Source organism: Ambystoma mexicanum, chromosome 7p, assembly GCF_040938575.1.
Source record: "Ambystoma mexicanum isolate Mex_15411 chromosome 7p, UKY_AmexF1_1, whole genome shotgun sequence".
NCBI classification, from domain to species: Eukaryota; Metazoa; Chordata; class Amphibia; order Caudata; family Ambystomatidae; genus Ambystoma; species Ambystoma mexicanum.
This window is the reverse complement of record NC_090939.1, coordinates 459,990,005-460,010,093: the sequence shown is the minus strand read 5'-3', so window position 1 is coordinate 460,010,093 and position 20,089 is coordinate 459,990,005. Positions and strand designations below refer to the sequence as shown.

Genomic DNA, 20,089 nt, shown 5'->3' with positions numbered 1-20,089 from the left:
ATCTCTAAGAAGTCACACTTCCAGCTGCACCTCCTCAGAGGTATTCTTCCTTTCCTCTCCTTCCCCAGAAGGTCACTGTCTCCCGAGCCCTGGTTCTCTCGAAGCGGGACTACTGTAACAGCCTCCATCTAAATCTGCCTGCCTCTACTCTCCGCAACTCATCCAGAACAGGACTGCGAGACTTGTCCTTGGCCTCAAGCCCAGGGACCGTATCTCTCCAGGACTGAAATCTCTACACTGGCTCCCAGTGGCTGCGAGGATTAAGTTCAAAACCCTCTGCATTGTCCACAAGGCCTTCTGGGGCCTTGGGCCTAAATACCTTGAACTCTCTCTTCCTAAATATCTTCCTTCTCGAGCTCTTCGCTCATCCGTCTCCAACTCCCTCAGGGTCAGTCGCTTCTCCAAGCAACGAGTTGGGGGTAGATCTCTCTCCGCGGCAGGGGCCTCCCTCTGGAACAGCCTTCCTGCCTCCCTGAAACTTGAGGAGAACCATCTCCGGTTCCAGAAGCACCTCAAAACCTTCCTTATTTATTTATTTATTTGCATTTGTTAAGCGCGCTTGCAGCCCATAAGGCATCGAGGCGCTGTTACAGAGGATACGCAAACTTAGGATTACAGACAGGTGCCAGGAGGGCTCTTAGTTACAGATTGGTAGGCATATATGCAGTGGAAGATACAGGTTCAGGTTAAACAAAGAGTCTGGTTTTGATAGCCTTACGGAAGGCTAGGTGGGATTCAATGAGTCTTAGGTGAGGTGGCAGAGCGTTCCAGTGCGTGGCTGCTAGGGTGGGGAAGCTGGAGCCACCAGCGGGAACTTTCCAAGTAGTAGGCGTGACAATTGAGTTGGCATAAGGGGACCTGAGAGGTCTTGTGGCGGTGTGCCTAGTAATTCTGTTAGTCAGGCAAGGAGGGGCAAGTTCGTGAAGGCATTTGTGTGTGAAAGCAAGAGTTTTAAAGACAATTCTCTCTTTGACAGGGAGCCAGTGTGCTTGCCTTCCGATTTCGGAGATATGGTTTCTTCTTGAGGTACCAGTGGCTGCCCTTAGCGCATTGTTCTGGGCTAGCTGCAATTTGGACAGGTTTTTGCTGGATGTCCCCACGAGAAGGGCATTACAGTAGTCAAGTCTTGACCCGATAATTGCCCTGGCAATCGTGAGGCAATTTTGACGTGCCAAGAAGGGCCTGGCTGCATTGAGGACTTTGGATTAGTAGGCTGAGGATGCAGCGATAGCATTGACCTGTCTATCCAGAGTGAAGGGTGACCCAATGAGGAGGAGTTCGGTCTTTTCGCTGTTGAGGCACAGCCAATTCTCCGCCATCCAGGATTGGATGGTAGTGTAGATAGAGGTGAGGGTGTTGGAATCTGCTAGGTAGTTGTCCGTGAGTGGGCTCAGTACCTGCGTATCGTCAGCATAGTTGGTATATGAAATACCAAGGGAATCCAGGATGCTAAACAGGGGCCTTGTAAAGAGGTTATAGAGTGTTGGGGCGATACAGGATCCCTGAGGGACACCGCAGGTGAGGAGGCTAGGGGTGGCGGCGGCAACTTCAGAAAAGACTTTCATGGCCCTTTCTTGGAGAAAGGAGGTGATCCACTGGCAGGCTTTCGAGGAGAAGTTGGCTTGGGTGGCTAGGTGGTGACACAGGGTGTTGTGGTCAACCAGATCGAATGCTGCAGATAGATCCAGGAGCAGTAGGAGGGCAGGTTTGCCTGCATCTCGGAGGTCATCCATTTGGTTCTTTAGATCTAGGAGGGCAGTTTCAGTGCCATGTCGGGGGCGGAACCCAGATTGCCGCAGGCTGAGGAGACGGTTGTCCTCTAAGAACTTTTGGACCTGCAGGTAGGCTGCTTTGTCCAAGATTTTGAGCAGGAATGGTACAGTTGTGATGGGCCTGTAATTCCCCGGGACGGTTGGGTCGAGTGAGGGTTTCTTGAGGAGTGGGCGTACCCACGCTTCCTTGAGTCCTGATGGGACATGGCCCGATAGGAAGTAGGGGTGTCACGGTATTAGTTTTATGACGGTACAATAACCTTCTTGCCAAATGATGGTATATCATGGTTATCGCGGTATAGCAGGTGGAGTTAACTAATCTTAACAAATATTTTCTAAAAGGTCATAAATTGTCAGATTTATCACCACAAACAAAAACAGGCACCCAGGGCCAGAATTGGGCTTTTCAACATACTTTCCACTGAAATGCCACCCCTTGCTTCCACCAAACACACGTGTGAAGAGGAGGAGGGGATTGTGGGGGGAGCCCTGCTGCGACTGGCAAAGCAAACTGAATACCTTTTCTTAAGTGGTCATTTAGGCTTTTAGCTCCCCCATTGGCTACTGGTGAAGATGAACATGTTGCCATCTTGATAACCTGCATGCCACAGATCAATGGAGGCTGATGGTAGTATACCCTTGTGCGCATACGCACACATGCTCTCTTTACTTTACAGCCTTTAGTTTATTTGCGGGCCAAAAGGTGTTCAGTAATCACGGACATGTTACCCTTTGGTTTGGCAGCAGGGAATACCCACAGAGCTGAGTGAATTTCGCAGTGTGACTTATTATATGTAAATTCAATGATGGAACCAGGGAAATCCCCCATTGTCATATGTTTAGCAAACAATATCCATAATAATAAATATATAAATCCCAAAGCCGCCATCCCAAAGTAAACCCTTTTCCTTCTTGGCACTGTATTTATTCTTCCTATTGCTAACATATTGATTTTATGTCAGGCATGTGTGGTTTATGGAATGGCATTAAAAACTGCTCCAACTGAAACTACTTGGCAGACGGCACATCCAACAGTGCAAGACCAAGACTGTGCAGCTCTTGCTTACTGCAGCCTTTCCAAATCAGATTGAAAAGCACACTTAACGGTATAAACGGTATACCGGTATAAACAATGTGACTGTTATTATTGTTCAATTAAGTGGTTCACGGTATCTTTAACGGTATACCGTTATACCGTTACATCCCTAATAGGAAGGAGGAGTTGATAAAGGCTGTAAGGAAGGGGGCGAGGGTATGTGCGGAGTCTTTGATGAGGCTGGCTGGGCAGGCATCGCCTTTACAATTGGAGGGTTTGATAGAGTTGAGCAGGGTGATGACCTCTTGCTCAGTGATGTCTTTGAATTCGAACATTGGGGATGATGTGGTCTTGATGGGTGGCTTGGCGTGGATATTCGCTATAATATCGGAGAGGGCTTTTTGGTGGCCACGAATTTTTGTTTGGAGGGTGTTGAGCTTCTCTAGCATGGCAGATTGAATGCTGTTACACCACTTGTCATCTTTGATAACTGAGGAGGGGGGGGGGCAGATGCTTTTTCAAGTTCCCTAAAGATTGTGAATAGTTCCTTAGATCTTGACTTGGCGTCGGAGATCCTGGCGTTGAAGGAGGCAGCCTTTGCCAGTGTGATGTTAGTCTTGTAGGATTTGGAAATGGCTTTGATCTTCTGTTTAGTGGCTTTAGAGGGGTTTGCTTTCCAGGAGGATAGTGCAATCCTCTTTTGCGCACATTGGTCAAGGAGTTCTTTAGAGAACCATGAGTTAGCATGTTTGGCTTTCTTAGCTTTTTTGAGAGTCAGGGGAGCAATGGCGTCCACGGCTGACGTGATGACATCCTTGAAGGTGTCAGCTAAGGCTCTTTTTTCTGCTTTATCTCCCCCTCTCCCCTGCTAAATTCCTAACTGAAACTGCACTGAATCTGGAACTGGGCCACTCTCACCGATCTCGGTCCTTGGCCCAGCCACTCTCCCCCTGCACTGCCTCCCTGGCAACCCCTGCACTGCGGGACTGTCTCTGTATCCCTACAGCCCCCCTTCCCAGCACTTGTCTGCACTTACCTTGCACTTGCCACCAGCTGGCCCTTATTATTTATTCTTGTTATTCTACTAACCCTGTACTGCACTGCCCCCACTCCCTTTCCCCTTGCATTTTCCCTTCCCCTCTACCCATGCACTTGCGGGATCTGAATGACACCTGGCCTAGTAGGATCGTTGTCTGTCTTCTCTTTGTTCCCCCCTCCCTGCCTCGTCGCACCTTGAAACACTTGTGTATAGGCGCGTTACAAATGCCATATCATATCAATATCCTCAAATTCTTCTATTTTGCTTATTCTATGCTGTTACTGCCAGTGAGACTCGTTGTGGTTCATTTTTTTGGGGGGGGGGGAAATGCCAAAAGGGTAAAAGTCAATAAATTCAAGCTCTTCTTCTATGAAACCTTTGATTAGTTTGCTTGTTTTCATCCATCCTTCTAAACCATTGGTAGCTGCAATTTTTCCCCAGGAACCTTACTTTATAGGCTAGAGCCTGGGCATGTTGGCATGTTGTACTCTGGCACTAAGTAGATCTAGAGTAAGCAATACCCTTTTTATGTCCCCCCCCATTGAGATCTCTCTGCTTACAAAAGCTATCTTTTGATACCCAAAAAATCCTCTGTTCCATTGGCGTTCTCCCAACCAGTCCAGATAATGCTTATTATTTGGGGGTGTTCAGGCCTGAAAGCTTTTGGCAGAGAGAACATTGTAAGGGAAACTGGGCAGGATAGAGCATTTATAATTTCGCAAGTTACTACCCTTGCCCAGGGAGCTTGCCATTTGATCTTCCTAGAAGTGTGCAAAATCCTTTGGAGTATATAGAAAAACACCAGTCTCCATTTATTAGGTTCCTCCATCTTAGCGACATGTGGTATACTGTCTTTTCCATCTCCATTCACTTTTTTTTCTCTATTAACTGAAAACATTTTATTTTAAAACAGTACCTATATATGGGATTTCTCTATTTAAAAGCAGCTTTAAAAAAATGTATTAATGCACTTTTCAAATTTAATACATACCAACCCATACACCATTTCGCCCATACAATTCTCAATCACAAGGATTTACCATGAGTGCTTCCAGGATAGTAACCAATCTTCCCCCTCCTCACCTCTCCAACAATAATTAGTAAAAAACACGGTGTATTGACAAAGCACACCATACTCAAGAGAACATTGTACATTATGTTACACTGCACATTCAATTCACTGGCAACAATTAGGTTGCCTTGATTGATCATTCCCTTACAACCACTGTCCACATGAGGATGCTGTGCAAGTCCCACATTGTATCCAGTAGCTCAGCAGATCCCCATCACACATACCCACAGTCACTGGTCTTCTTTGTCACTGTCACTCTGTATGGCAGCCATTTTGACAAGGTAGGCCCGGAATGGGCTCCAGTAATCCTTTGGGGCGAAAGGTATGCATCACTAGTTCTCTATATGCATCTTCCTGCATATTGCACCATGCAAGTTCCCAGATCCATTCAGCCATTATGGGAGCCTGTTGCCCACCCAGTGCATCGCAACGCATCTCTTGACTATTAGAAGGGACACTCCCAATACCCTGCAAGCTCCATTTTGCATGCCCCGAGTAAGCCCTAGAAGCGCCATCTCAGGGCTAAAAATACATTAAAAAAAATTAAAAACGCTACTGCCAAGCATTTCTCCAATTGTTGCTTGTATTATCCCCCCCTAAACCCCCAAAAGGAGGCCACCTCTCCACACTTTCAGGCCATATGCAAGAGAGACCTGCATCTTGCAGCATGGGCAGACACCTGGTGAAGATGGGACAAATTTCTTAATTATCCGAGGTGTGATGTATGCCTGATGTATGAAATTTAAGTGGAGTAATTTATGCTCATTGTTCATAGACACCTTTCTAAGCTATATCTATACATACAGTCCATCATCATCTGCTATGTCATACCCAAGCGTGTCTTCCCATTTACACTGAGCCCTAATGGAGCCCCCAACACATCACTTCTGCACTATAGTATGCAATTTGGACACATTATTTTGCAGCCGAGCAGTACCCTCCATAAATTGCATCATTTCAGATGGCTACGGCAGCCACAGGTATGCAGCCAACGTCACACTGTTCCCCCTGATCTCTGTGGTACAGCCTTGAGGTAAGTGATGCGACAAATTTAGAGACTTGGGGGGACACATGTCATGAACTCACCATTTGTAAACCAATATTCCAACGCTAGCTCCCTGCGTAGACCCAGGTCAAATGTGCTACGAATTACACTTTCTATTGAAGTATACCTCCACTGGAAAGGGCCTATGCTGCCCAAGCTTAGCATGCAAGTCGCGAATTGACCCGAGCGTAGTATGGACTGTGTTAATCTCCCATTGGGCCATATTTTGCCTCCCCATATTTCAGCCATAAGCCTATTTGGCGGTACTATAGCTCTTTCGAGGGCTACCTTCTGCTCATGCAGCACAGTGCCATTCCAGTATTTTGCATGGCTCGCTTGGGCCACATAATACTTTCCAAATCAGGCACGTCCAGTCTCTCTTCCTCTAATGGAGAGCGATTGTCTCACAGACTACCCTCACCCGCTTCCCTGCCCACACATACTTAATCAGCATAGATCAAACTTTGCCGAAGTACCCTATAGGAGGTCTGACTGGGACATTTAGATATATATCTAAGAACTTAGATAGCACTAGCATTTTAACAGATATCCTCGCTATAAAGGGACACTGGGATACAGGTCAATCTGGATAGCATAGTATCAACTGCATCCAGCACTGCAAACAGTCTGCGTGCATCAGGTGATAACCTAACCCCCAAACAGCACACCCCATCCGGGCACCACTTAAACCCCATTCTGCGTGCACTGGGAAAGTATTTGTTGTTAATGGAGGCAGCTCTGATTTTGTCCAATTGAATCTGAGGCCGGAGAGGTCCCTGAATTCTATCACTGTGCGAACAATAGAGTCTATGTTGCTGCCCGGTCTGCTGCATAGATAAGGAGGTTGTCAGCATACAGTGACACTAAGACACTGTGTATAGAAGCATAGCCCTCTATACGTAAAGCACATGTCAATGGCTCTATGCCCAGTGCGAACAAAAGGGACAACCATGCTGCGCCTGTCTGCACCGCTGATGTCCACCAGCCTTCCCCGCCGGAGCACCTCGCACTGCAACACCCCAGCAGACAAGCACAGCATCAACTACCCCTCCCCACCAGCGGGGTTCAAACTTGCTCAGATGGAGGGCGCAGTGTTCTCAGTAGCACAGTGCAGCAATTACACACCCTGTGTGCAGTGGGAATGATGTGCAGCCGCACCTATTCTTAGATGCCTCGCAGTGCTCGGAAAGAAGCGGCCATCTGCTGTACAACTCAAATGGGGCTGACACCATGCTATTAACCAACACCCTGGGCACTGGGCCGCCCACGTACAACAACTTAATAATGGAAAGCCTGTAATTACCTAACCCCATACGCCTCAGCACACCGAACAGGAACTCCCAACACAAGATGTCAAATGCTGTCTCAGTATCTAGAAACACAGTGAACAACCTATGCCCAGATTCACTCTGTTAATATATTGATGTACCCTGTATTGCTCTAAATCGTAGACAGTTAATCTAGCTACACATCCTGTAGCATGAATCTGTATTCCGATAGAACCGACCTAGTGCTTCCAACCCAGCCCCAACCGCCCCGACACCCTTTACATGTGAACTGCGAGAATCCTGAGAATATTCTCACTACTAAACCCCCCTGGACCCTCTTCTCAGGGTGCCAGGGAAAGGCCACCACTCTTGGATCCTGACCCGGAGTGTGGAGAATTGAGGATCACCTGGGTGGAGGGTCCTCAGAGATTGGGATGCCCACAGGAGAGACATGGTATCCCCCCTTTCCCTATTGATGACCACAATCTAACCCTCCCCTGAACTTTATGGGCCACTGCAAGACCTCTCCCCTCATTTCCCCACATTTAACATTTGAAAGTACTGGGACGAGGAAGAGGAGAGAGTATGGTGAAAGTCAGGCATGTCTCCTTAATCATAGTCAGGCAAACCTAAGTAAGGATCCAGACCTGCAACCTTTTAAGTGGTTGCAGGTGTAAAAAAATGACTAAAGAACAGTATAGGGAGAACAAGAGGGAGGCCTGTGTGGGAACAACCAGCAGGGGACGGTTTTTATGTGGAGGCAGCTGTGGTGGGACCGGAGGAGCCAGGACGCCAGCAGATCTCGCAGAGTGGGTCGGGGGGGGGGAGGGACATGGAGGGGGTGCTTGTGAGCAAGATAGCCGCTTCTTTCCGAGCACACAGGGTGTGTAATTGCTGCACTGTGCTACTGAGAACACTGCGCCCTCCATCTGAGCAAGTTTGAACCCCGCTGGTGGGGAGGGGTAGTTGATGCTGTGCTTGTCTGCTGGGGTGTTGCGCTCTGCACGAGAGGCAGAGACATCACTGGAGGCCCCTAGATTGATGTGCCGCAGGGGCCAGGTGTGGGCCTCCCATGGCGAAGGTCAACAGGAAGCAGTCCTGTCTAACATTTTCTCAGAAGGAGGGTCTATGTGAGAGGGGTGAGAAGATGTCACCCCAAGACCCCCTACCCCCCAGACGGGCCCACCAGCCTCGTTGGGTCCGGGTCCAAGCCTGCAGACAACACCCTGATTTTGGAACTCAGCTTGGTACTATCTGAAATGAGATCTGGCTTTGCCTCCATTAACTCCAAGCTTAACGGTATAGCATACAAGGTAGACCGTATGCATGAACACATTGACAAGGAGAGTAGTCGAATATCCACAGCATAGCGTAGGAGTCCTTGAAGATAGCAGCGTGGAAGTGACTGAAATGAGCAGTGCCCTGCAGAGGGAAGTTAAAGGTATCAAGGAGAAGAACAAAGACCTGGAGGCAAGATCCCGGAGGAATAACATCTTTGTGGTCTTTCTGGAAATAACATCTTTATGGAAAGTTAATTCAGGAGGTGTTGAAGGACCCCCCCTCCCATTTTGTCTTTGCAATTCTTGGTGGAAAGGGCTCACCGAATATCGCAAGTGTCCCCAGGCGAGACCAGAGCCCCTGGGCAATTATAGCCCACCTGCTGAATTACAGGGGCCGAGACTTGATACTTCGAAGAGCCGCAAACTTGGATATTTGCAGTGCAAGAATGCCTGAGTGTCGTTCCATGCAGACTTCACCCAGTCAGTGCAGAAGGCCAGTCTCTCCTTTCTGGCGGACAAGCGCGCCCTCCGCGAGCATGGCCTGCAATATGCCATGATGTACCCATCCAGGTTATGAGTGCTCCAGGGATGCCCATTTTTTTATAATTTTTTTTTTTTTTTTCTTTTTTTTTTTTTTTACACAGACCCAGGAGCAGTTCAAGACTTTGGAAGCGCAGATTGTGTCCTGTGCGATTGCTACTGATGTGGTAAGGTATGGGTTCGAAATGTTTTAGTAAACTGATACGGTCTGCCTTGCTAGGCTAACATGGCCAAGTATCTGTATTTGTATTTATTTTATTTGTATAGCGCAAACCAGGCCCAGAGGCTACCGGGCGCGTATCTTGAAACAGTGGTTACATAACAATAGGACATTGCAAAGAACATTTACTTTGAACATTCGAGTAGGAGCACATTGCAGATTAGACAACCAATACATAAATAAACATGTTTATCTAAGTGACTCTTGGTCATCGGAGGAGACAAGCCAAAGTTTAGCTTTGTGTTTGAACGAGTTCAGGGAGGGAAAGTTTCTGATGGAGAGCGGCACAGAGTTCCACAGTTTGGCTGCCAGAACTGGGAAGCTGGCGCCACCGGCTGTTTGGAGCTTGAATCTCGGGATCTGTAGGCTCTGGCTAGAGGCAGACCTTAGTGAGCCAGGTGGGATATAATGGGTGAACCGGGAGGATAGATAGCTGGGGGCCAGATTATTCAAGCATTTGTAAGTCAGGGCAAGAGATTTTAGTGAGATCCTTTGGGAGACTGACAGCCAGTGCAGGTTCTTCCTAGTTTCAGAGATGTGGGCTGATCTAGGGATGTTGAGGGCTGCTCTGATGGCGTTTTGTCTGATCTGGAGTTTGTCAATGTTGCATTGGTTGGTGCCTTGGTACAGTGCATTACAGTAGTCAAGTTTGGGCATGACCAAAGTCCTAGCAAGGGTTGTGCAGTTCTGGGTAGAGAGAAAAGGGCGACATGCTGTGATCAGCTTGCATGTGTAGGCAGAGGCGGCTGCAACTGCATTCGTTTGTCTTTGAAGGGAAAGAGTGGAGTCCAGGTATATTCCGAGGGTTTTAGTATCTTTGGAGACTTTTATGGAGTACCCGTCAATATTGAAGGAGCTGAACATAGGGTTCAACTTGTTAAGTCTTTGCTGTGTCCCTAGGATGAGGAGCTCAGTCTTATCATTAAGACAGAGCTCATGTTGTGCCATCCAGTTTTGAATGACATGGTATATGTCATTTAAGGATTTCGAGTCTACCGTGTAATCACCCGTGATGGGGATGAGTATCTGGGTGTCATCGGCATAATTAGAGTAGGTAACATAGGTAACACCCAGATAGTCAAGCACATCAAACAGTGGTTTGGTGAAAACATTGTAGAGGGTAGGGGATACGCACAATCCTTGAGGGACCCCGCAAGGGACTGGCGCCGGGTCGCCAGAGGAAGTAGGGGAGAAGACCCTCATATGTCTGTTGCCACGAATTGGATTAAATCATTCTTCGACATTATCGGAAAAATGCGCTGCAGTTTTAAGGTGGTGACAAAGGATTTGGTGGTTGAACGAGTCGAAGGCAGCGGATAAGTCTAATAGTAGTAGCAGGGCTAGTTTGCCTTTGTCTTTAAGATCCTCAATTTGGGTTTGAGGTCTAAGAGGGCAGTCTCTGTACCGTGCTTAGGTCTGAAGCCGGATCGTCTAGTGCCTAGAAGATTGTTAGTTTCCAGGTATTTCTGTATCTGTAGATAAGCTGCACGATCTAAGATTTTCAAGAGAAATGGGACCGTCGTGATGGGCCTATAGTTGGTTGGGACCTTGGGGTCTAGGGTTGGTTTCTTTAGAAGAGGGCTGACCCAAGCATCCTTCAAGTTGTTAGGGACAACTCCCGATTGAAATGAGGAGTTGATAAAGGTTGTAATGAAGGGAGCGAGGTCATGGGCCGATTCCTTAATGATAGGAGCTGGACAGGCGTCCCCTTCACAGTTGGAGGGTTTTAAGTTGCAGATGGTTTTTTCAACCTCAAGGGTGCTGAGCGGCATGAAGCTGAAAGGCAAGGGAGAGTCAGGGGTGGTTGTTTTAGGTGGCATGGTTTTGCTTATGAGGGGCATGTGGAGGGAGTTTTGTTTAGCATGAATTTTTAGTTGCAGGGTGGTTATTTTGTTGAGAAGCGCATTTTGTATATTGTTGCACCAGGTGCTGTCTTTAGTGCATGAGTCGGGGCAGGAGATGGGGCTTCTAATTCTTTGAGAATTTTGAAAAGTTCTCTCGTGTTGGATTCTGCTTGAGATATGCTTAGGTTATACGTCTCTTTCTTGGCTTGAAGGATGGCTTCCTTATAGTTAAGTGAGGTGATCAGGAGGGAGGATTTATTAGTCGTACTAGGATGACTTTTCCATAGTGCTTCAGCCTTACGCTTTTCTTTGCGTAGATTATTAAGCTGCGGGGTGAACCAAGAGTTCAGGTGGGACTGTTTGGCTTCGCAAATTTTTAACGGGACTATAGTATCAATGTCTTTAAGCACAGTGCTGTTGAAAGTGTCTACTAAGACGGTGGGTCCTTGTGCAGCGTGGCACAGGTGTTAAGAATAGGGAGGATGAGAGGAAGCAGTTTCTCCCTGGCAATGTCCTTTTTATTTCTAGTGGGTATAGCAGGGGCTATGGTAGGTGTGGGCTGAGGGTTGGTGGCTGGCATGAGGAAGGTAATGACGTGATGGTCAGACCAGACGCAAGCAGTGTTGGAGCTGACAGTGGTGTTGCAATTAAAATCTGCTATCCAGTCTAGCGTTCTACCCTTGTTGTGGGTAGGATCACAAATGCGCTGCTGGAAACCTAGGTTGGTGAGGGTAGTGGCAACTTCGCTGGCCATGTGGTCCTTAGGATCGGAGAGGCCAAGGTTGAGATCACCTAATAGCAGTACCTGAGAGTTAGGCTTCGTGTTGGCAGATAATGTGGATGTGACATCGTCAGTAAAAGAGCCAAGTGGACCTGTATATAAGGTGGAGTGTTGCTGCGTTAGTAGGTGAAAGGGATAGCTTCACTGATGAGGATTCTGTGGAGCTGAATTGGGCATTGGCAATTGTTCTTAGTGATCTTGTAACTGTGTATGAAAGCGACTCCTCCTCCTTTAGACAAGTTGGATTGTCGATCATTTCTGATAATGGCGTAACCCTTCGGTATGGATAGGGCTAGGAGTGGGCCAGAGGCATCATGTAACCAGTTTTCAGTAATAGCTATGAAGTCTAGGTTTTGGACAGTGATTAGGTCTGCGATGTCAAGGGCATGAGCTGTGAGAGATCTGGCATTAATAAGGGCTCCCTTGAGTGTTAAGGTAGGTGTGGTGGAGGACGATGGGTTCGGTGGCATAGGTGGGATGGGCTGTAGGAAGGCGGCGTGGCTGCGCTGAGTGCAAGGTGGTCGGGGCAGTCTAGATCTAAGTCTGGTGTTCCTGAATTTTACAGTGCATGGAAGATTTGGTGTAGGTTTGGTGGCAAAGTGTTTGAGCCACAGAGCTGGGTCGTTGAGGTAAGGATTCAAGGGAAGGTCAGAGCAGTGGAGCATGATAGAGGGAGGGGTAGGGTGGACGTCGTGGGTATACATGTAGTGTGACTTGGGAGTGCTGGCGTGGGGAGTGTGTATCATAAAGGATAAGGATCCTAGGACGGCTATGTGGGTAAGGTAGAGGCTGGCAAAAGGCAGCGACCACATGTTGTGACCCGATGAGTATGGTGTGGTGGCAAGGGAAGGGATAATAGTTAAGGTAGCAGTGGCTGGGTGACTAAGACACAGTTGGACTCAGTGGGATGGAGGTAATATCTAGATTCAAAATATTACTTATGGACTACAAATCAACAGTTCTACAGGCAATTAGACACAGTGCAATGGTAGTAGCAACTAGATTTGAATATTGCATTTGGGCTACAAATCAGTAGTTCTACAGGCAATAAGACAAGTGTGATATGGACAGTGGGTCTGCAACAAGCTAGCCCATGTAACAAATCGGTCCTGCAGCTGAGTGTTATAATTGATGCTTGGGCCTACCCCAAGCAGTGGGTGTGGGGGGTGCACCATCAGGGTGGTAGAGTCCGACACTCCCGGCTATTGACCATGTTGATTTGTTTGTGCGGGTTGGGGAAAGGGGGGCATTTCACTGCTTGTAGGAAGGGAGAGTGTGTGAGGGGGTGGGAATGGGTGAGTGCTCCTTGTGGTTTGGGATGTGGGAGGGTAGTGGGTGTTGTGGGGGACTGTTTTTGAAAATTGATTCACGTCTTGTGTGGGGAAATCTGTGTTTTGGCTGGCTTAGGGGTACGCTTTGTCCTATGCAGTTTTTTTGTTGGTCGAGCAGTTGTGCACTCTTGGGTTAGAAACGTATGGCATTTTATAAGATTATGAGCTGGAATGTCCGGGGGCTAAACAACCCACATAAAGTCTAAGATGGTGAACTATTGTGAGAGGCATGGTGCCAAGGTGGTCCTGCTAAAAGAGACCCATCTGATGGGTGGGACGAATGAAAGGGTTGCTAGGGCGTGGGGTACATGTAGGCATTATACTTCTTACTCTACATACTCAGCTGGAGTCATGCTACTGATATGCAAGTCGCTACAGTTCTGTGCATGTGAGACAGTGATAGATCAGATGGGGAGATTTGTGATTGTATCCAGGTGCTGGGAACATACCTCGGTCACGTATGTAAATATCTTCGGCCCCAATGTGGATGATTCTCTTTTTTTAGAGGCACTAATCTCCATGTGCTATACGTATTTCTATTCTATTGGATTTTTGTAAAGCGCTAGCTCGCCCGCAGGCCTCAGAGCGCTGACAGACAATACAGAACAGATAATCAGTCAGCATTTAATATTGAAGGGGATCAAGAGGATCCATGGTTCCAGTAAGTAGGTCCAAAAGATTGATCTAAACACCTACACCATCAAAGAGACTGGTCTTGATGGACCTTCTAAATTGAACATATGACGGCAGTTGCTTGAAGGAAAGGATTATTTGAACATCAATTGTTTGGGCGGGGGACCACAATGTTATATTGGACCCTTGAAAGATAGGTCCACAGGAGGGGCCGTTCGGGTTCTCGAGCAGCGGACGTAGTGCAGAGGGGCATGCTTGAGTTGGACCGAATTGATGTCTGGTGAGTACTCTACGCTGAAGACCGAGTACTACTTCCATTCGACAGTCCACACTATGTCCTCACCGTTGGGTTATATTTTGGCGGGCCCCCGTATGGTATTTAGGACCGCCGCCAAGGATGCTTTCAGATCACTCGCCTGTTCTTTGGACCCTTTATGTGAGTTGCAAGAGGGTACTTAGACCCTCCTGGAGATTCAAGGGCGCAGCCTTGATCGACGGTATTTTTCGGGGCGAGGTGACTAGTCCTCTTAAACTGTATTTCCAAGAGAAGTTTGGCTCAGTATCTACAATGGGCTCAGTCTGGGAAGCATTTAATGTGGTTTTACGTTGGGGGTGCATGTCTCTCGAGTTTGGGGTCCTGAAGACGATTCGTAGACAGCTGGCAAAGATCTAGGGGGGAATTAAAAAGTTCCAGACTGCGGATGGGGAAGTTAGTGCGGCAGAGTACAGTGCTGGGTTAGGGGATGCATTGGATCGCGTTAAGGACAAGGTGGACCACGAGGTTAGATACTTGGCGCGTCCGGCTATGGCCTGTCGATAGGCGAAGATGTTAGACCGGGCTGGCTCTTAGCGGCTAGGCTTCTCAAGGAAAGGGGCACTCGTGACATTGCGCAATACGCGACATGGCCGGGCGATTGGTGGCGAGTCTGACACCATCCTGGATGTCTTAAGAGTGTACTACAAACAGTTATATGCGTCCAGGGAAACTGGCCGGGGACGAGCTAGCAAAACTTTTGAGGGGAGCAGCTCCCAATGTTGTGTCAGGAGGTGGCTGAAGCTTTAGCAGCACTGATTAGGGAAAATTAGATTTTGGTAACGATACATGCATTGCCTACTGCTAAGGCGCTTGGCTCGGATGGCATAACTGCAGAGTCCTAAAAGGAACTTGGTCCGGAAGTTGGCAAACTCTTGTCTGTCTGGGAGGAAGCGTTAGGGGTAGGACAGCTTGCCCCCACGATGCGCGAGGCAGTCCTGACTAATTTTAAAACCTGGGAATGCCCCCCTGGACTATGTCTCGTACCGCCCAATATCTTTGCTAAATCTTGATACTAAAATGTTTGCTAATGTGCTGGCAGATCAGGTACTTCCATTTGTCTCGGCCCTTGTACATACGGATCAGTCTGGTTTTATTCCGGGGCGGGCAACCATGCTGAATTTGGATAGGTTATTTGCTATACCATCTCAAATAGACCCTAAACTGCTTGATATGGAGAAGGCATTCGATTCGGTGAAATGGGGCTATTTGTTTGAGGTGCGATATGTGGGTGTACCGGAGAATTACTTAATGGCGGTGCGTCTTCTATACGGTGGGGCAGATCTATGTGATTATTGCGATGGTCGAAAATGACGGCTTATTTTTTTAAACCCCTTTACACCACATATATATGCAGGGTGGTGGAGACCCCCGCAAACCCCTCATATTAATAATATATTCTAATCCCCCCACATATGTGGTGTAAGGGAGGGTCCAAAAAAAGTCATAATTGTGAGGGCGACAGTTTGGTACGATTCACGCTGGGGCAAATGCCTGTATTGGGTTGTGCGGTAAGCGGTCTAGGGCATTTGACTTCTGTCGAGTAACCAGGCAGGGGTGCTCACTATTGCCCCAACATGTCGCTATAGCAATTGAACCGCTTGCGGCTCAGCTGCAGAGATTCCATATCGGCTGCAGAGGTTCCATATCACAAGGGGCTTCGGTGCTGGGCGGTACCAGAGAACTCTTGTCCCTTTACGCAGATGATGCGATTTTATATTTTATGGACCCAGCGAGTAATTTGCAGCCGGGAAGTTGCAGAGTTTGGTCGAGTTCAAGTTGATCCGGTTCCCGCTTAACGATTCGACTAGTAAGCCTGCTGATAATGGTGGTTATCGATGGGAACAGACCTCAGTGATTTATCTGGGTGTGTGGATCACCCGGACCGCCGCTCCCTCCCGGAGGATAATCCTTTACAGTATATCCAAATTTTAAGGTCGAAGGTGGAGGGATGGTGTAGGCTCCCCCTGACATTACTGGGCCAGGTATCGATTGCTAAAATGGTAGTGGTCCCTAAATTGCTCAACTTATTTTTTATATACTTTATTTTTGTATTTTGAACTACATCAAACATGGAGTCTGGTTCTCCCCCACCCTCTGTATTTTTCAAAAAATCATCATGTACAAGCATTACACTTGAATCACAGTCTGGAGCAATTAAACAATTGGTTGCTTTTCTTCACTTTTTAACATGTTATCAATCTGTGGTTGTCATCAGATAGAGAATGTAAGGGCCCCAAACTTCAGGGTGACGTGCATGCAGGGGCAGGGTCCCGATGACCGCTGTTTCCATGTCATGGCAGTATGCAACATCTTGGAGCCTCAACCGTACATTGGGTGGGCGGCCTCGTCCCCATGTTATAGCTACCCTCCTGCATGCCAGAACTAGTAGTAGGCCCGCCAACCGCCTCACGGCAGGTTGCAGAGGGCTGGTACATCCCAGTAGAGCTGCGAGTGAGCTCAGCTACAGCTGCTCCCCCACGATCAACGAGATTTTGGACAACACCTCCGACCAGAACTGATGGATTCTAGGGCATTCCCAAGCAAGGTGAAGGAAGCCCGCTGGGGGCATAGGTGCATCTGGTGCATGCCTCGGAGATGGATTGACAGTGTTTGTGTAGTCTGGCTGGAGTGTGGTACACCTGGTGGACGTAGTTAAAGTGAAAGTTTATACCTGGAGTTGAGAGAAACTTTCTAGGTTTGTATCAGTATATATGCCCAGTCCTCATCTTCAATTGAGGCCCCTAGAGATGATTCCCACCTTTTCTTCGGGATTTCCATCTCACCTGTCTCATCTACCAAGGTCTCTATAGATCTGTGAGGTCAACTGGCCATCCCCTTCCGTCTGAATTACCCTCTGCAGTAATTGCCATACTGGTGGCTGTGCTGGGAACGAGGGAAAGAATGACTTCAACGTGTGGCGGAGTATAAAATACATAAATATATCTAGGACCGAGTCCGTTCCCCGCACTTTTGCTTGTTGGACCGTAAGGAACACTGTCTCTAAACAAGTTGCCTAGAGTTTCTATACTTAATTTCTCCGCCCATTGCAGATATACCCTCCCACCCATTATGGATAGCGCGGGGTTATGTGCTGCTGGCAGGAGGGGAGAGTATCAACTGGAAATGCTGGCTTTTGCTGCCATCTTTCTCCACATAGTGTACGTGATCAGGACCACATTTAGCGTGTACAGTGGGACTGAGTTCTCCAATAATAACTGCTCGTAGCAGACTGGGGGTCATCAGAGCTCATTCAATATGCACATGTGGGTGGCGTACCAGTAACCCAGGTATTGTGTTTGCGCTGCCCAGTAGTAGCGTTCCAAGTCTGGTAGGGCTAAACCTCCCTTTGCCGTTGGTTGTATGAGCGTTGTGTAGGCTACACTTTCTGGTTTCCCAGACCATTGAAGGTTGAGGATTAGGCCTTGCAGGTGGTGAAAAAAGTCCCGACAAACGGAGAGGAACATTTACGAAGAGATACAGACGTGTGGGCAATATAATCATTTTAACAATGGATACGCGCTCTAGTAGTGGTAGTGGAAAGTGTTGTCACCTTGTTATTTTTCCTCAGCGCGTTTCAATGGTTCTCTCGTAATTGTCACAAAACAATTCCTCGTGGCTGTTCGATAGTAACACCCTTAGGCACCTTTTTCAGTAGGACTCCCACCTATGATTGAATTTGTCCGGGAATTCCCCGGTTTCTGCCGTAAGGGGGAACTCTACTGACTTGCTATGGTTGATTTTGAGACCGAGGAATACACCAAACCTAGAAGGAGTTAATCTATCATCTAATCTGACAACTGAGCAACAGGAGGAGTGCAAAGTTTTGTTAAATCAATTTGCCTCCCAGTTTTCTCTAGCACCAGGATTGACCCCTTGGGGCCAACATGATATCCAAACTGGTGAATGTTTACCTGTCAAAAGTAGGGGCTACAGGAGGTCAGAAAATGTCAGAACCCACATCAAAGGAGAGGTCAACAAGATGCTTGATGTTGGGGTAATAGAGTCCTCTACTAGTCCATGGTCTAGGCCAGTTGTGTTAGTACCAAAGGCAGGATCCAAGGAGTTGAGATTATGTGTGGACTATAGAGCTCTAAATGCAGTCACTAAGACCGATGCCCATCCTTTGCCAAGGACAGATGAGCTGGTGGATAGACTTGGTTCAGCCAAGTTCCTCAGCACATATGATCTCACGTCAGGCTATTTGCAAATAGCCCTGACAGACCATTCCAAGGAGAAGAACTAGTTACTCTTACCTTGTAACGTTCTTTCGATGGGATGTTCCTCCGACGTATTCCTTATCTTAGATATAAATCCTTCAGCTTTGCTGGCCTCGGAAAATTTTTTCGCCAGAGGGCGCTGCGCGTCGATGATCGCCGAGTCGATGACCCTCGACGGCCTCCGTGCCGACGTCGACGTCATCCTGCCTATAAAGGCCGCGCGCAGCGTCCGTTGCTCAGTTCCGTTTTGTAGTCCCCAGTAATGTTTTTGGATTAGACTAATCACCTTGAAGGAGCATAGGCTGCAAACCCACAGGAAGTCATACTGCGGGGATGGATGGGAGGGTCGATAAGGAATACGTCGGAGGAACATCCCATCGAAAGAACGTTACAAGGTAAGAGTAACTAGTTCTTCGAAGGGATTGTGTCCTCCGACGTATTCCTTATCTTAGATAGACTCCCATAGCAGTGGTATTGTGACTGGAGGCGGGAGTAATAAAAGTTATGTTACCCTTCCAGAATGGACAGAGTAACACAGCCTTGCCGAATCTAGTTTCTTGACTAGAGGAGGAATCCAGGCTATAGAATTTGGTAAATGTATGTGCGGACGACCATGTGGCAGCCGCACATATATCTCGAATTGGCACCCCTCTTTGAAGGGCTGAGGATGTTGCGATACCCCTGGTAGAATGAGCCCTTAGATTTTGAGGAGGCTCCTTTCCTGCCAATTTGTAGCACTCCAGAATGGCTAAAATAATCCATCTGGAGATGGTTTGTTTTGTTATTGGAAGGCCCAACTTATGTCCTGCATAACCTACAAAGAGTTGGTCTGCTTGTCTGATCTTAGCCAATCTGCTGATATAGAAGCTCAAGGCTCGCTTAGGGTCCAGCCTGTGCAGTCTCTCTTCCTCCTTCCCCGGATGAGGAGGAGGGTAGAAAGAAGGTAATATAATCTTCTGAGTGATGTGAAACTCCGAGACTACCTTCGGGAGGAAGTTAGGCTTCACCTGAAGAACAACTTTGTCCTTGTAAAAGATTGTATGTGGAGGTTTACACGATAAGGCTTGCAACTCGCTAACCCTTCTAGCAGATGTCAATGCTATTAGCAAAACAGTTTTGAGGGTGAGAAGCTTCAATGAACAAGAGTGTAGTGGTTCAAAAGGGGCACCCTTTAGGAAGTTTAAAATTAGGTTTAAATCCCATAAGGGAACTTGAAAAGGTTTCGGGGGATAAACATTAGTTAATCCTTTTAGGTATTGTATTACCAATGGAATTTTGAAGTATGAAGGCTCCTCTGCAGTGCGCTTAAAGATTGATAGCGCTGCGAGATAGCCCTTAATTGTGCCAACCTGTAGGCCTGAATTAGCCAGGTAAAGTAAGAATGACAACACCATAGGTGTACCACAAGAAAAGGGTTCAATATTCTTTTCTCTGCACCAGCTGCAAAATTTGTTCCAACGGCAGCGGTATAGAGTTTTAGTTGCCGGCCTTCTGGCCGAAAGCAACACCTCCATAACATCATCCGGAAGGTCCCAATCCTTGTACCTCAACCTTTCAGACACCAAGCGTGAAGGTTGAGGGTCTTGATGGCTGGATGGAGAACCTGACCTTCCTTCTGCGAGAGAAGATCCTCTCTGTATGGCAGTCGAATTGGAGGGCAGATGGACATGTCTAGAAGGTCCGGGTACCACGTTC

The 20,089-nt window shown here is 47.7% G+C and overlaps 1 protein-coding gene across 2 annotated transcripts in view; it reads right to left on the bottom strand.

The window, feature by feature from the left end:
• The window catches only part of BLZF1 (basic leucine zipper nuclear factor 1), a 343,666-nt gene that overhangs the window by 201,710 nt on the left and 121,867 nt on the right, over positions 1-20,089 (bottom strand). The window lies entirely within an intron of this gene.